This window comes from Protopterus annectens, chromosome 1.part1 (genome assembly GCF_019279795.1).
Source record: "Protopterus annectens isolate FY-2018-M chromosome 1.part1, PAN1.0, whole genome shotgun sequence".
NCBI lineage: Eukaryota > Metazoa > Chordata > Ceratodontiformes > Protopteridae > Protopterus > Protopterus annectens.
Window position 1 is genome coordinate 1,945,013,052 of NC_056726.1, and position 18,582 is coordinate 1,945,031,633.

An 18,582-nucleotide genomic window follows, 5' to 3' on the forward strand; every position below is an offset into this window, starting at 1 on the left:
CCTGGAATTGCCTGGTCAGGAACCTCCATGGTGTCTGCAACTGCTGCATTTGCTTGGGAATGTACATGCCAAAGGAGCCATTGTACTTGGTAATGTGTCTGATAAGGGTGGAGTACAGGGATGTTGTGCACTCCTGGTCCCTGGATGACATACCCATATTTGTGAGGCAGGCAGTGTAGACAGCCTTCTGTACAATGGTGCCCACATGGTGGGGAAACTGTCAGATTGCTACCAGCCATGGAGCACAAGTCACCTCACACCTGATTGCATGCTCAGTACATTATTGCTCTCATACTTAGTGTGGATGACATCTGCCACAACAGGGAAATGATGCCTCTCCTGGCATTCATTTTGTGGTAACACTTCTTGCACAAGTCATTAATTGGGTGAGTGCCTCTTGGGTGATGCTCACGTCAGTAAGAGAATGTAAGACAGTGGCCAGCTTGCAAGCATCTATACACCTGGTCAGCCACAGACCCCTGTTTTTGTCCTGTACCTCAGATACGCATATCTCAAACAGTAGAGACCCCCAGACCCACCGCTATGGAAGAATCTACTACTAGAGGTGGGTTCCACTACTTTGACCAAGTGGGTACTATCATTGTGACAATTATCTACCCATCTGGTAACATACAGTTTGGTGCCTAGCTGTGTAGGTGTATGTATCCTAGCTGCCTGGGGATTATTGTGAGAGAATTGGTCTAGGTGAAGGTAGGATTTGTTCACCATCTTCCCCTCGTCCTTGTGTGTGTTGACCACTTCGGAGAGGTCAACCAGGTTTAACAGCCTGGTCTTCCTTTGACAATACCATGCTGTGTGGGCTCAGGCATTCTGATGTTGCTTAAGTCCCTGTTCATAATGTCCTTGATATTGCCTTCCATGCCCCTGCAGAGCAGGCTAGTTAGGCTGATATGCATATGACTGCCTGGGTTGGTGGATTGCTCTGCCTTTGTGTATAGGGATGACAGTGGCTGTTCTCTGTGCAGATGGGATGACACCGGTGCTCAGGCTGTGGTTGAGTACAGTGTGGAATGGATTTGAGAGCCCATGCCTGGGTTCATGTAGTATGCAGCCAGGGATGGTATCAGGCCTATGGAGACCTCTGTGTGTTGCCTTTGAGAGGGCATTATGGACTTGCTTCCTGATGATGAGGGGAGGGGGCAGGTGCTGTGCATGCACATGTTGGGGGGACAGGGGGTGATGTTTACACTTTACCTGTCTGCAGCCAGTTGCCTATATCTATGCCATATGTGTATGTGGTGTTATTGACCACCACTACAGAGCAGATTTGTGTGTTACCTCTGGAATTGCAGACACGTGTGGAATGCCTAGTGATTGGCCTTGGTGGGTGTGTCCAATTTGCACACAAAGACAGCCTTAGGGTACATCACCTGTGACCTTATTTACTTGTGAAGACCAAGGTGTCATTGCTTCCAATGAGGCACGGGCACCTACCCTACCTTGAGGAAGATGATGTTGTTCTGTCAGGTATTGCTGAGTCCATACAGCTATCTAGGTGCCCACATAGTATTGTGGTGTGGGACTGGACCTTGCTGCTAGTTCCAGCAAAAGGGACATTGGCTGTACAGCTATGTCTACCTGCTCTGAGGGAAGTTATAGTCATTTGTGTACAGTTAATTCTGTTTAACACTGTAAATGGGGGTAGAGGAGATGGTGACCTGCACAGTGATGGCTATGTGGTCAGATATTACCAAGGAAGATGGCACTGTAGGAGTGCTACAGTGGCTACTCATGTTGGTTAGGACCAGGTACAGGATATTTCCACCTGTCATAGGAATGCTGACCAGCTGATCCACTGCATTACCATTGACAAAGCCAAGGAATCTATGTGGGTTCATATTCAGGTTCCATAGGTCATGCACACTATGGTCAGGTATTTGAAGTCACCCAGGAGCAGGGTACGACTGAATCCTGACAGATTCCAGCAGGTCCCAATAGGTGTGGTGGGTGTCCATAGTCATGGTTGGAGGTGCATAGCTAGCTATGATTTGAACAGGTATTTTGTCAACTGTTAACTGCACTCAGAATGTCTCCCATGTGTCATACTGCTTGGCCAGCCTGGAGGTGTGTATGTGTATGCTAATATTCAACACTCCCCCTCCTGTGGCTTTGCAGGCCTCCAGTTGGGGTCTAAACATATGATGGGATGAGTGACCTGGCAAGGTTGGTGTGCTCACCTCAGCTACAAAGCAGGTGTCAGTGACTGCACAAATGTTGGCATCCTACAGGATAAGGTACACTTGCATTGACATGGGCTTCATGATAAGACACCTAGCTCCTATTAGAGCAAGACATCTGCACAAAGGCACACATCAGTGGTGGGCAAAGGCCAGTAAATAGTGTCACTTTATAAATCGAGCTAAAACACACTTAGTTGCCAGCAAAGACGGTGTTGCATTCACAGGTCTACTCTGCAGGATATGATATCTGACAATCAAATGTATGCTAATATGTTATGACTTCAGTCTTTAATGGGCTGTCAATGATGTACCAGACAATACACAATTGTATGAGGCACTGATTACAAATATGAAGCAGACATGTGGTCAGTCTGCAAAACACTGGACAGTTGTCAGGTATGGGCTCAGTATATCCCATACAGTTCAACACACACATCTGCACCTGTTGTGTACTATGCACATACCCTATACAAGTCTCTTACATTTGTAAGATATGAATACGTATCAGAGTAGCATTCACAGGTGACATATGAATAATTACAACATCCCATGTAGCTGGCCTAGCAGTGACATACTCAGTATTGGACAACAGACACTCCAGTAGTAGTCATAAATGAGCTGACCTTTGCTGGGGTGACTCAGGAATCAGAAATGTGCTCTATGTCAATGCAGACAGGGCAAGCGGGAATGGCCATAGGTGCCAAATAGCAGCATGTGAGTCCAGCAGGTTTTGTTGTGGCCTAGTGTTTAATGTCCCATTTGACATTATTGCATTCCCCCCTTCTGCATTCAATTATAAGCTTACATGACTGACATATCTGTTATAGTGCTGAAGTATTTCCTCACAACAATGCAAATGGTTAGGGTTGTATAGTCACAGTCTATCTTTGTGTAGATGGGTTGAGACCTGTGTTGCATAGGCAGCAGCTTGCCTTTTGTAGGTACTGCTCATGAGCAGGTGATGATCTGTGCACCAATCAGTGTCTCACAACTGCTACTTGCATCCAGAGCAGCTGTATTGTCTTTCCATTAGCCAGTGCCATAGCAACACAGCATTATCATTACATCCTTCATGTGGGCCTTGCACCTTTTCCTTGCCTGTGTGGAGGACATTATGGAGGTATGGGGGCTACAGCTTCACAGACAGTAGATGGGAATACCTCTCAGAACAGGACATGTGGAGACAGCACAACAACATGGGGGACAAAGCTCCAGAATTGGGTATAGATTGTAAGTAAGTAGTGTTGTTATACACATAGAAGGGTGCTAGATTAACAGGGTTTGTATGAACATGCATTTTCTGTGTGACTTGACGTCTGACAGTGATATGTCTCTGACATACCTTTTGACTGTACTGATGTCCACAGACTGCCCAGAGGTTTGCCTGTTATATTTGGGATGTCCCTCAGATGTCTGTTTTTGTGAAATCAGTAGGATAATGTGAGGATTGTAGTCAGTAAATCTTGACATCCATTGGTGTTTCAGACATCATATCCTTCAGAGATGTTATGTTACAACACAGCCTGTAACACCAGCAACTGTTTTAGTTTGTAACACCATTATGTGAGATATGCCCCTCTTTCCAGGCCCCTGTCCCCCAAGCATGTCTTGCTTTGTCTAGCTGTCTTGCAGTAAGAGTTTCAGAGGTATGGTATATCATTATTTAGTGACTGAACTCCAGGTATCCCAGTGACTTAGCAGACTCCTGGAAGTGGTATGTGGCAGTGGCCATGAATATGGTCCCACACCCCGGACATTCTGTGTAAATCTGTACAGTTGAGAGTTGTGTATGTCTGGCCATTGTTAACAGACTGCCAAGATTGCGTAGCAATGTTGTGTGTAAATGTTTGTTGGGCTGAGTAGGGACAGTAGGAGATGTGAGTGTCATAGATCCTTTTTCTATATGACTGTGTATACTGCTAAGGTTGCTGGTGGTCTATCAGGTGTATATGTTTATAGGGGCAGACTGAGAAATGTCCTGTAACACCTCAGGATTCCCAGTAGACTGTCAGTTGGGCCAGTATATGTTGGTGTAGTGTGTGACTGGCAATTAGGATATGTTTGTTCAAACAGTCGTTCTTCTCTAGAGCTCATTTGGTGTACTGGTATGTTGTGTGACTGTGGTGCAAATGGCTGTGGGTGGACATTTTCGCACCAATATCTGCTATTCCCTACAGTTCCATTCCTGTATTGCATGATATATTTGGATATACATGGTTAATTCCCCAGAGCTGATTTGTAGTAGTGTCGTGTTGGTCTTACTGTGGTTCAGAAGGTGCTGGATGATATGGATGGTAGCTATCACAGGATTTTCTATTCTGTTACATGACTGCGGCCATACCTCCCCACTGTCTAGATGTCTAGACACTGTCCAGATGCATGGCTCATATGTTTGGTCTGTTGCCCATAACAGTTGTGTTTTTCTGACAAACCACTGGGATGATGTGAGCATTGACATCAGTAAATAATGACATTCATTTGTGTTTCAGACATGGAATCTATCTGTAATTGTATGTTAAAGCAAACCATGCCACTCTTGCAGACTTCTATGCATATAACAGCCATATTTCAAAGATGTCACTATTGTTTGCCCTTTATCCCCCCACTTTGTTGGGCTTTTTCTTGCAGTAAGAGGTTCATAGTTTCATAGGTAGTTACTAAGTTAGGTCTATATTACATGAACAAACGATCATAATGTCGAGTACAACATCCTCGACACACTTTGATCGATCTTTCATGTAATCAAAACCTTAAAACCCTGAAAAATACAAAATCGAAAGATTTTGATCGTCCCACACCTTCCCTATACTAACATACAACACACACACATACAACCAATGCATACAAACCCCTACACACTTACATCATTCAAACACTAAAAAAACTACACAAACACATCTACTTTTAAAACAAACTGGGGGACTTCACCCCCCCACACCCCCAATGTGGGGCACCATGCCCCCAAATCCCCCTAACTAAATATGCCAACTCCAAGATCACTGTACATTGGGGAAAGGGCAATTTTCCAATAATCACAAAGCGACTTCTTACACAAGCGATTACCGGGAAATTGCCCTTTCCCCAATGTACAGTGATCTCGGAGTTGGTATATAAAAGAAAGCAGCCTCTTACTTAGCCATTTCAGACAGTGTAGCGTGTTTACTTCACATGCTACACTCACTAGTAAGGCCGACCAAAACATTTTGGAACTCCAAATTTCGACATCTGAAGTCTCCAATTACATGAACGTTCAATCAAAGTGTGTCGAGTATGTTGTACTTGACATTTTGATTATTTATTCATGTAATATAGACCTCTAAGCTATTAGCCCTAGGGCCTTTATAAGCCTAGCCAAAAGGTACCCTAGCTTTCGCCACCCAAGAAAATTATTTTCCTATGTTCCTGTCGAGCAGAGCCACAGAAGTGATCCCTGGGGTGAATTTCCTATCTCCCATCCAATCATCAAGATTTTTCTTGAAGAGTGCTAATGAGGAGCTTTGTTTGATATAGCTAGGTAGTTTGTTCCAGAGTATGGGAAATATCTGGGACAGGAATCTAGCCCTCCAGTATGTTCTGTTTATTGTGGTGACAAGGTTTAGGTCCCTAGAGCATGTATATAACCTAGGTTGGTTATCTATATATATAGCTATGTATGAATATCTATATATATATATATATATATATATATATATATATATATATATATATATATTGGTATGTACATATACATATATATATGTATATCAGAGTACTATGGATATATAGTTTTTGCTTATGTTACATGACTGTTGTGTATGATATGTTTGTTAAAACATTACAAATTCCTACAGCTCAGATGGTGTAGAGATATGGTGCTGTGATTGTAGTGCACAGGGTCCTGGGTTCCAGATTTGGAAGTGATGACTTTTTTTCATTAATGTTAAATGACCAGAATGCATGATGTGTTTGTAAAAGCATTATAGATTCCTACAGCTCAGATGGTGTAGTGTATATTGCTGTGATTACAGTGCACAGCATCCTGGATTCGAGACTTGGCAGGGCTGATTATTTTGTTGCGGGGCAGAACAAGGGCTGATGGAGACAGCGTGATTAAGGCACTTTTAAGCAGTTGTAAGTGGGTCTGTGCAGTTTTGCATGGAGCTAAGTGATGCTAAGAGACGGTTAAACCCTCTTAGCTTCAGTTAGCACCCCTTACTACCACTTACACCGCATTAATTTTAATTAAAGAAAAAAAAAAGGTGATAGGAAAGTGGTGAAATGGGGGCAAGCAGGGGGTAAAACATTAGGAAAACCAGCTAAGGATATGCAACAGTTGTGAATAATGTGTAGAATTTGGAATTTACAGCCTCAGATCCCATAGGGAGGGGTGTTGGTGACAGACATTTGCAGAATAATCTGTGGGTAGATTGATTAGTTTCACTGTACATGGGGGAGAAATGTAGAACTATGTATGGGGCAATTTTTTTGCAGAACAAATGCCCTTTTATTTTTATAAGGTGAGAGTGGGATGTTGGGGAAGGGCTGTAGGTATGTTTGGGGAGGAAGGTTGGATAGGATAGATTGCATTTGCAGACAGACAATACAGATGACAGGGGTGGTATATGACACATGAGGGGAGCAAACACCTTTGATGGGGAGGGTGGTTGGGAATCCGAAGCCCATGAGCCCTCAAATGGATACAGAGGGACTGAGGTCCTCACCCATGGGCAGTCACCACTGCACCTTCACAGCCCCAAAAGTGGCTGCGCTGGGGGATGAACAGGAGGGGCAACCTGCTCCTCATGGTGCACCAGACAGCCCTTCATTTGGCACTAATGGTCATCCAACTCTGGATGAAGATGTGCACTATACTCCAGAACTGACTGAGGGTGACAGGCTCCTGTCCATGCCTGCTCCCGGGGGGGGACAAACCCCATCCCCTGAGGCAGTTCCACCCAAAGGTGGTGCAGGACCAATGGATGAGGAAGTCCCGGGTTGGGTCCCAGACATGCTGGAGCCCAGTGCCACAGGCAGATGAGGCGGGACAGGTGGATCCACTGGGATCTGCCTTCCCAAACGTGCTATGGTGTTGAGGTTTTACAAAATATGTGGGTTAGTCATGAACACATTTCAAGATTAGTTATAACAGCATGTGTGGGTGTTCTTGTTAACCCCATAAGACAGATTTGAAACAGTTGCATAGCAAACAGAACACATGCATAAATGGAACAACAGTATGCATCATAACAGCATGCCAGTAACATCAACAGCAATAGGCCACCAACAATGGTATTTGAACAAGGTATGTTAACATGCAACCAATCAAATATATGAGCAACAATAGAACACAAGTCCCAACATTAGATTTGCAGAACAACATATCCATAGTATATGAATTATAGTATTGATCCAGATAAGGGGTGGGGGAGAGACAAAAAATCCATTAACAACTGTTTATGCTTCTATTTTCCACAACAGTACTGCTCAATACTCTGTGGGTCTGCCCTCACTTTACATCTACTTATGGCCCATAGCTTCTGTAGCACAAACATACCTATTAAACTGTCAGCCTGGAATGGTATGGGGCAAACTGTAACAACTCTCGGATATGACTAGAGGGGACTTGTACATGTCAGGGTTACATATCTGGCACAGAAGGGGTACCCTGAACTGCTGTTATGTGAGTGTTCTATTGGCATACTTCAACTGGTTTCCTGTCTGTCTCCAGGGTTATTGGTAGCAGTCACCACTATCTGTGACAGTGTGACACCTGAGAGACATGTATTAGGAAGAGCGCATGTTGTATGTACCTATCCTGCTGTCATTTGCAGGCATGTGATGGGACAGTTGAATAGTTGCACCAGTTTATTAGTATACCCTTCATACAGCTACTACCAATATGTCCTTACCTGTAAAACCTGTGGAGAAAATATCTGTTAACACTACCTGACTGTTTTTATATTTATTCCTGATTCCTTGTATGTAGATATGCACACATCTTAGTACCACTCTCTGGATTTGAACCATCTCTATGTGTGCAAAATTAACAACTAAGCTATTTATCACCACAGTGAGCTACTGGGGAACTGCTGTTTCATGTTTCACTGATTTCTGCCTAATAGTCTCTTGGTTAGGCAGTCTGAACTTGTAATCCTGTGATGCATGCATGACAGATAGTTACTATACTGTGGATTAATCTTTTGGATTACTGCAATCTGGAAAGTAAAGGTTAACACAAGGTAATGCTGCATGGAACACACTTTGATATATTACACATTACTATTCAGGGTTCAGAGCTTAGTGCAGTATATATTTCACATTTCATTTATATCTTGTTTTACAGCTCCATTCTAATTATTATTCAGACAAACTTTATTTATTCAGTTAACACAGTAACAGTATACCTACTAGCAGTAAACAATGTAGTCCTTCTTAGTTATTTGCACAGTATACTGCAAAATAGATTTTTACTCACTGGCCTGTTGGTGCAGCCTCAGCAGTCTGTCGGCATGGGCTTTGATGTTACTAGCCCTCTCTGCTGCAACTGTAGGAGAGAAAAACAAACATTATGCATACCTGTCTATCACATCCTCAGGATAGAATTTTGTACACCTATATCTGTGATACTTACAAACTGCGGGAGCATGGTTATCCCTAGCATCTTGTATCCAATGGTCCAAGAGTGCCCCCTTTCTCTGCTTTATAGGTTCATAGGTTAGTACTAGGCTAACTTCCCTTATGGGTCATTTTAAGCCTAGCCAATTACCCCATGTCAGAATCAAACCTTGCACCTTGTGTTTCTAAGGTAAGCACCTTAAGGTGCGAGGGGGTGTGACAACCTCCCACCAGGTCAGCATAGTGGTACTGGACCTGCTCACCAGTTCAGGGGATGTCAGTAGCACTGGTGAGATCATGGGCAAGACAGTCTCAGGCCTCCACTTTATATTGTGAGCCCTGGTATTGGCCCTGCAGCAGTCTCTCATCATGTTCACTTACGAGAAATCCAGCCATGACCCTGGACTTCAGGATGCCCCAGTGCTGTGCCCTAAAGCGCGAACCCTCACTACACCAGCCATGGTTCCTGCACAGGTTGAACTATAGCAGGTACTAGCTGTGTTCCCATATGTGCAGTTTAAATAAGGCCATATTCCCACCCTTTGATGTCATTGGTCCGTTTTGAAAATGTTGAGAACAGCTTAGTGGTGAGCAAACCCGCTAAGCCAAGTTGAGCACTCCTTAAAGGGGTAGATGTTGAGCTGCACACAAATCCAATTACCTAAGATGACTACTGCTTAGCATTCACATTTAAGCAATGCTTACACCAACCAATCATAGCTGAGTACTGCTTACCATTGCTCACTTTTCATTTAAAAAAATATCAGGTTATGACTTCATTAATTATTACTGACATATTAATAAGTGTATATGATTTACTTTACATGATGCCCCTCTATTTGCTTTCATTTCATTACCATGAGGTGTGACCATACTGTATGGGACACTTGTGTGTACATGGGTGATTTCACATTTTATATACACTCACACTTACATTTTAGACCAGCTACACTACCCTGGTTGACATATATCAATTACTACATAATTTAAAATTCAAATAATAACTTTAAAACTGCTTTCCCATGTAAAACATAAAGTGCCTGTTTTGGTACTCGAGTCATGAATGCCTGCATGCAAAGCCAGAACTCTAACCACTGCACTATCTTAGCATGAGGATTTCAACAGTATAATTTTATTTATCTCCTATGGGATGTTTCAGCAATGCTGAACAGAGGGCCATAATGCGCACAACCACTCAGCTATGCTTAAACATACTTTAGAATGGAAAATAAAAGTTATAAATTCATACACCCACTTTATTTACATGGATCTGTACTCCTTGTCAGTCACAGAAAGGGGAATTGTAAAGGGTCACATAGGGACAGATTTTAATTATTGGTCTTACAAAGTTAGGAAGTGGGACTGTGGTTTTCTAGAAAATCACTGGCAAATCACTCAGGGTTTAAGTCACAACATACTGACAAACATTTGGATTTCAGACTTCATACCCTTCAGGACATCCATGCTACTGCAAACCTTTTATTCAATTCTGCAGACACCTGTACAGTTAATGGCTATGGCTGTACAGCACTTTCAGATGGCAGACATTTGTGTTTCAGTCTTCATATCCTTCAGGAAGTCCATGCTACTGCAAATCTTTTATTCTATCAGATTTCTGGGTTTGTCAGTGCAATATTTATAGTGTGCCCCTATTTTTGTGCCTTTGTCCCCATTATTTATGGCTTTGTACTGCTTTATTACTCTAGGAGGGTGAGAAGTATGGGAGGCAGGCATCTGGGCAGAGACCTGTACAGTTGACGGTTATGGCCGTACAGCACTTTCACATGGCAGACATTTGTGTTTCAGTCTTCATACCCTGCAGGAAGTCCATGCTGCTGTAAACCTTTTATTCTATCAGCTTTCGGGTTTGATAGTGCACTATTTAAAATGTGTCCCTATTTTTGTGCCTTTGCCCCCCATTATTTATGGCTTTGTATAGCTTTCTTGCTCTAGGAGGTTGAGAAGTATGTGAGTCAGGCATCTGGGCATTTTGCAGAAACTTGTACAGTTAAAGGCTATGGCCATACGGCACTTTTACAATGCAAGGGGGTGTGTGACAGAACCTGTCACACACCCCCTGCATTGTTTCTTGCTCTCCTATCTATTTCAGTGTCCATGGACACTGAAATACTCCATTTTATTTCATTTCAGTGTCTGAGGACACTGAAATGGTTTTCAAAAGTGCAGAGGGCATGTTAGATATGTGTGCACTACCTAAACATGTCCCCTGCACTCAGTAATCTTTGTGTCCATTTAGCCCTAGCAGCAGAGCGCCTTCATGAATATGCAAGGGGCGCTGCTGTTAATGCTAATGCTAAACAGGCACGGTTCACTCCATGCAGGAATAACACTATTCCTGCACAGAGTTTATTGAATCCCGTGGTAGATGTTTTTATTCCAAAAAGTAAAAAGTGTATTTACACCGATGATTGAAAGCATGACTACAAAGAAAGTGTATGATATATTACATTCTAATTTATTAGACTGTTTTAACTTTTGTGATAAGAATAAAGTTGATTATAATTTAAGTAAGACACAATGGCAAGAATTAAAGTTTTTTACTATATGATAATAATGTAGTGGTTAAACAATGTAATAAGGGCAATAATAAAGTCTTGATAATATCTGAATTTTATTTTGAGATGTGTATGAAGCATCCAGCAAATAATTTAGTCTACAGGAAAATAGATAAAGATGAATATTTAAAAGCCAAAATAAAATTGAAATGTATGCTAGTTAAAGCTGTGAAACTGAAATTTCTTATGGATAGAAAAATGAAAAAAAAATTGTTCCTTATGCTAGAAAACCATTGTTTATTATTTACCTAAATTTCATAAGGACAAAAATAACACACCTGGAAGGCTTACTGTTTCTGCGTGCAGGGGTTATATGGAAACCCATGCAGTTCAAGCAAACCCAGGGAAGACATGTAGACTCCACACAGAAGACAACCCAGTTAAGATTCAAAATGGAAAACCTCTTTGCTGAGAGGTGACAATGTTACTTACTATGCCACTGTGCTGCTAATCTTTGTAGCTCCACTTGCTAAATAATTCAGCTTTATTTTTTTCAAAATGTGCAGTCTTCTCCAGCAGCAAAGACATTTTAAAACTGAGCCTGTATTTTGACATTTATGACTCACTTTTAAAATAATTGACATTTTGCACAAACGTAAACACACACACACACACACACACACACACACATGCACACACACACGTCCTCTTATAATGTTTCTTCTTCTTTTGATGCACGTGTTCCCCTTTCTAAATTGTTAATCAGGCACCAGTCACTTAACTGTTACACAACTTTGTATGATAACCCCCAGATTGCCAGACAATTTGCACTTAGGACTAGATAATGTGTTGAGTCACAAGGCTTCTCTGAAGCAATCAGACTGCAGTTACAAAGCATCCACAAAAGTTTGTCCACAAAGTATTTAAAATTTACTTTATTTTGTTTTTCATTTTGTTATATTCAGAAATGTACTCTCTCGCTTCATTAAATTCAACACTTGATTAATTCATCTCCTCTAATGTAAATGCTACTGTATAGTGCCATGATCATGCTTGAATGAAAGACTAGGTATAGGGAGGGGGTTCCATATACAAGATCTATGTCTGGAAAATAAAGATTCTCCTGCAGTGTTGTTGGCCTTGGAGATGGTGAGCAAGTTCTTATTGTTAGAGCAAAGTGGTCTGCTGGAACAATAAGGAAGGATGAGATTTTGTAGTGCAGGGGTTCTGGTTGGTTGTGCTACAATTTTGTAAGTTAGAGAGAGTTGGTTGTATAGAATACTGTTGGGAAGCTCAAGTCAGTCTAGTATCCTTAAAGTTGTAAAATGATGTGTTCTATATGGGCAGTCAGATGCAAACTTAGCAATTTTATTATAACATGCTTCTAGCTTACATAAGTCCGTTTTCCTAAGACTAGTTAAACTTGGAGGCATATAGTAGAGTGGAGAGCAAATGGGTTTGTGCTAATGTAATTTTATAAATCCAAAAACAGGTTTGAAAAACCAGCAACACAGTCTGAGAAGAGTCAAATAACACTATTTATTACACTGTTTAAAGCGCTTTTCGTCAGCCTTATAGCAAATTTCTTCAGAAACAGTTACACCAATAAAAAACCTTCCTTATAAGTAAGACAGGTGATCAGCATTCACCAATTGCATCACTTTGTTCTACTTAAGCAAACACACTTTAAAATTAAAGTGACAACTGCTGATAAACAGTAATAAAACAACATTAAAGTATATAAACACATTAAAGTATGTAAACATGTCTACGACAGTGACCACAACACACAAAGGTAAAAACATTAAAAGTTATTTTGTATAACCCAACCATTGATAGAAATAATATATGTTTTTAACAAAATGTGACTCATCTCTGCAAGCTCTTTAGTTTGAGAATGCTACTAACTGAGCATGAGTCATTCAACCCAGGAAAATTGTAGGCATTCAGCCTCACTTGCCAGGCTAATTCAAGTTCTTCAAGTTTGAGTGGTCTAGGGCCACCCCTACTATCATACTTGGCTTGATCAATGATAATAAATTTAAAAGCATGTTCTTTATTAGAAATAGTGTGCTTAGCTAGCACATTCTCCAGTTTAGATTTATTCATAGCATATTGGTGTTCATAAATTCTGTCACAGAGCCTCCGCTCCGTCTTTCCTATATAGAAAGCAGGACAGAATGTACACCTAGCCAAGTAAACTACAAAAGACGAATTACAGTTGAATCTGCCTTTCAATTTATAAGTTGTACCATTAATCTTAAACAAATTAGTGACTTCTACAAGTTTACAATAGTTGCAACTTTGACATTTATTCATCCCAGTATTCTGTACTACTGGGGTGTATTGCTGTTCTAAGAGCGTTTTAAGGTTCTTCCCTCTTCTAAATGTCACTCTAGGGGTCTCACCTACTTTAACGTAAATGTTAGGGTACATCTTAAACAGGTCCCAATTTTTCTGTAATATGTCCAAACATGAGTAACTATGTGAACTGAATGTAGTGATGCTTTTGATAGGTCTAGAAAGATGGTAGATACAAGTTGTTATTCCTGTAATGGCTTACAGTATTAGTGAAGGATAAGAGAGCTGTAGTGGTGCTATGTGATGGGCAAAACCCATGCTGAGTGTTTGAGAGGTTATTTATTAGTAAGAATTTCGTGACCTGGAGATGAATACACCTTTCAAGTACCTTAGAAAAAGGTGAAAGAATAGCAATTGGCTGATAGTTTGTCAGTTCTGTGGAAGGTCCACATTTAAGAAGTGGGATTTCATGAGAAATTTTCCACAGTTGAGGGACCTTGTTTTTGAGAATGGATGTATGTATAAGGATTGATACTGGGAAGGCTATAGATTCAGCTGCAATTCTGAGGTATTCATTGGGGTACGTTATCTATGGCAAGTGTAGTAGGTTTTAGTTTCTAGAGTAGTTTTTTTATAGTGGCTGTAGGAAAGTACAGTTGTGTACACTTACCATAAATGTAGATGTTCGAGTGTATTCACTGTTGCAGTCATCACACTTGGGTTTTCCTGCCAGGGGTGCCCCTCAGTCGGCCCAAATACCAGAGGCTTAGTATTTCTGCATCGGTTGCTGTTGCCCCAGGACTGACATCAGGTCGTCAGTGGTATAAAATCAGGCAGTCGACACCACTACATTAGTTTTTCTGGCCCCAACTGTCAGGAGTCCCAAAATAGGGAGCTAGGTTATGGTGGAAGAACACCACCAGTAGAAAGTAAATACCAAACATTCCCTGTAAGGAGTGAGGAAGAGAGAGAGAGAGAGTGAGCGAGAGAGAGACAAGGGGGATGGACGGTGGGAAATCAGGACTGCAACAGTGAATACACTCGAACATCTACATTTATGGTAAGTATACACAACTGTACTAGGTTCTTTGTGTTTCACTGTTGCAGTCATTACACTTGGGTTGATTCCCAAGCTGAAGAAAAGGTGGAGGCAGTCAAGAAGACTGGGGGCTGGCTAGGATGCCCTGCAAGACTGCGGTTGAAAAGCCTGCCCTGGATTTGGAGAAGATACGCAGGTGGTAATGCTTGTGAAGGTATGAACAGAAGTCCATACTGCAGCTTCTAGGATGTCGCTGGTGGTATCCCCTCTGAGAAAAGCTGCAGAGGTGGAGGTTGCCCTGGTGGAATGCATCCTGACCCCCTTAGGGGACAGTTTCCCATGGTGTTTGTAGCAGAAATGGATGCAGTGTGCTATCCATTTGGAGATTGTTTGTTTAGATATGGCCTTGACCTCTTCCCCTGTTACAAAGCTGACTAGCAATTGGTCAGTTTTACTAAAGGATTTAGTCCTATCCAGGAAGAGTCTGAGCTGCCGGTGCACATCTAGAGAATGCAGAATTATTTCCCCCTTGTTTTGTGGGTTAGGGAAAAAGGTGGGCAAATGAATTGATTGGTTGAGAGCCAAACTGGACACCACTTTAGGCATGAAAGTTGGGTTAGTCCTGAGGGAGACCCTGTCAGTATGGAAAATGATGAAGGGTTCTACAGCCATGAGTGCCTGTAGCTCTGAAACTCTTCTAGCTGAAGTGATGGCCAGAAGCAAGGCTGTTTTCCAAGAGAAGAATTTTAACTCTGCTGAAGCTGCAGGCTCAAAGAGGGGTAGGGTGAGCTTTTCCAACACAAAGTTAAGGTCCCAAGCTGGGGTAGGAGCTCTTCTGGGTAGCCTTAAATTGTTAGACCCTCTTAGGAACTGTTTGATGAGAGGGTGTGAGAAGAGAGGTGGCCCCGTACAGTAATAAGCAGAGATGGCAGAGGCATGAATTTTAATAGAAGAGAAGGATAGGACCCTGTGTAGTAGGTCTGCTAGGTAATCCAGGATGAGAGGTAGGGAGGGCAGTGCTGTTTCAGCTCCTTTAGCCTGGATCCAGGTGCAAAACCTTTTCCACTTGTCAGCACAGAATTTTCTAGTGGTGGAGCATCTGGCCTCACGTATAACATCCAGGATTTGCTTGCTTAGGCTTGCAGCTGGAGGAGAAGTCAGAGAATAAGCCAGGCTGCCAGGTTCAGGGTCTGCAATTGTGGATGCATGAATTCTCCATTCTTCTGGGTCAGGACTGTTGGGATCTAAGATAGGTGCTATGGTGGCAGGGGTGACAGGCTGCGCAGCAGTGGGTACCAGTGCTGGCATGGCCAGTCTGGGGCAATCAAGATTGCCCTTGGTTTTTCCTCCCTTATTTTGAGCAGTACCCTTGAAATTAGTGGTAGAGGGGGAATGCATAGATCAAGAGGTTTACCTATTGGAAGGCTAGACCATCCACTTTACAGGCCCTACTGTGAGGTTCCCTGGTGCTGAATTTGTTGAGCTGGTGATTGTTGTGGGAGGCAAAGAGGTCCACCTTCGGGGTTCCCTATTTCTGGGTTACAAGTTGGAAGGTATTGTGGTCTAGCTGCCACTCGTGTGGGTCTAGCAGGTTTCTGCTTAAGTTGTCTGCCAGAGAGCTCCTGGCAGGAATTGTGCTAGCAGGTGAATTTGCATGGCTGAAGCCATGTGCCAAAGGGTCATGGCGAGTCTGCAGAGAGGATAAGAGTGAGTTCCTCCCTGCTTGCTAATATACCATATCACTGTGGTGTTGTCTGTTTCAATCACTAGAGGCCCCGGGGAGAGTAGGGGTCTGAAAACTGTCAGAGTGTGCTGAACAGCTAGCATCTCTTTTTGGTTGATGTGCAGATGTATGTGATTTGGGCTCCAGTAGCCCTGAATGCACCTGCCATCCAGGTGTGCACCCCAGGCATAATCTGATGCATCTGTGGTGAGGGTCTGGGTGACATGGGGTCGTGAGAAGGGAAGACCCTTGTTGTGGTTGTATGCTGTTGCCCACCAAAGAAAATCTTTCCTTAGACAGGGTATCATAGGTATGATAGTTTCCAGGTCTTGAGGGTGTTGACACCAAAGGCTTTTTAGGTACCATTGTAGTTTCCTCATATGCAGTCTGGCATATAGAATGAGTAGAATGCAGGAGGCCATGAACCCTAGAACTTGCAGGATTTTCCTTGTGGTTAACTGGGTTCTGGTGGCTAGTTGAGAGAAGTATCCTGTCAGGTAGGCTTGTTTTTCTGGAGTAAGTAATGCCATCTGGGATGCTGTGTCCAGGCTTACTCCCAGGAATACAATATTTTGAGTGCGGACTAGTTTTGATTTCTTTTCGTTTATAGTATACCCCAGGTAGGTCAGTAGGTCCTTTAAAAGGTCAGATGTTGTAACAGCTTTTCCTGACTGTCTACCTGAATCAGGCAGTCATCTAAGTAGGGGTACATTTTAATATTTCTTTGTCTGCAAAAAGCAATGGCTGGAGCCAGGCATTTTGTGAAAACTCTGGGAGCAATGGATTAGCCAAAGGAAAGCACAGAGAACTGAAAGTACATAGATCCTGCCTGAAACATAGATATTTCCTGCAAGATTCCCTGATTGGGATGTGTAGGTAGGCCTCTTTTAGGTCTAGGGTGACTAACCAAGCATCCTTGGAAAGCATAGGAAGAAGCTGCTTTTGGTATCACCAGGAATGTGTTTAGAATTGATAGACTGAGGATTGAGCACCAGGTGCCTCTTTGCTGGGTACCAGGAAAAGCCTGGAGTAGAAACCTTGGCCTATCTGGTCTGCAGGAACAGGCTGTATTGCCCTCATGAAGAGCAGGGAATGGACTTGTTTTTTTGGCCTCTGCTCACTGGTTTGGAGGAAGATCTGGGAACCCTTTTGGAGTTGGCAGAGTGTGGAAATAAAATTTGTATCCCTGGGACACTATGTTGAGGATCCATCGGTCATTGGTAATAGAGGCCCAGTTGTTTGCATGGGAGGAGAGTTTTCCTCCTAGGGGGCACAAGCAGGTGGACAGAGATAAGGGGTGGAGGTGTAAAGTCATTGTGAGTTCTTTCCATAAGGGGGTGGCTTAGCACTCCCTGTTTCTGAAGTGGAGAAACTCCATTGCTTAGATCTCTGCATTCCCTGGGACTGCTGTCTAGGGGAGGTCTGCTTCCACTAGGTCTTGGCTGAGCTGGCCTGGAGGAGGCCAGAAAGGACCAGTGCTTGGAGAAGCAATGCCTACAGAACCTCGGAGGCTGGACCTGTAAGAAGTCTTTAACTGTCTGCATAGATTTAGCTTTTTCTTCCATCTTTTTTAAGACTTCTTCTGAATTGGTGCCAAACAAATTGTCTTTGTTCAATGGTGCGTCCAATAGCTTTGATTTAACATGGTCTGTCAAGTATGCCTTTTAAGTACAGAACCACTGACTGCTGCCCTGCAAGATGCTTCTAGGGTGTCAAAGCCACATTGCAAGGTGTGTTTAGTAACTTGGCTTGCAGAATGCATAAGCTCTTGTAATTCTTTATTTTTTGTACAAACAGGAAAGGGAGATATTTTTTGTTTGAGGAATTCCATGGTATGTTGCCAGTATTTCAGCATGTGGAACTGACAATTTATTGCCCTAATGGCAAGAGTTGCAGAGGTGTATATGTTTTACCCCATCTGTCTAAAGCTCAGGAATCCCTGTCCAAAGGGATGAGATTCTTAGCTGTGGTTGCTTTAATTCCTTTAGGTCCTTATAAGATGACCTCTGGGTCAGCAGTAGGATTTTTGAAAAGTAATTTGTGAGAGTCAGGAACTCTTTAATACCTGCTAGGTTTCCTGGGAGCAGGAGGAAGGGTGTCAGGAGTCAAACTGGATTCCATAAAGACATCATCCACAACATCCAAGACAGGAGGAATGGCTAAAGGTTGTGCTGTGGTAAATCTAAGAATTCCTTTTGGGACTGAGGA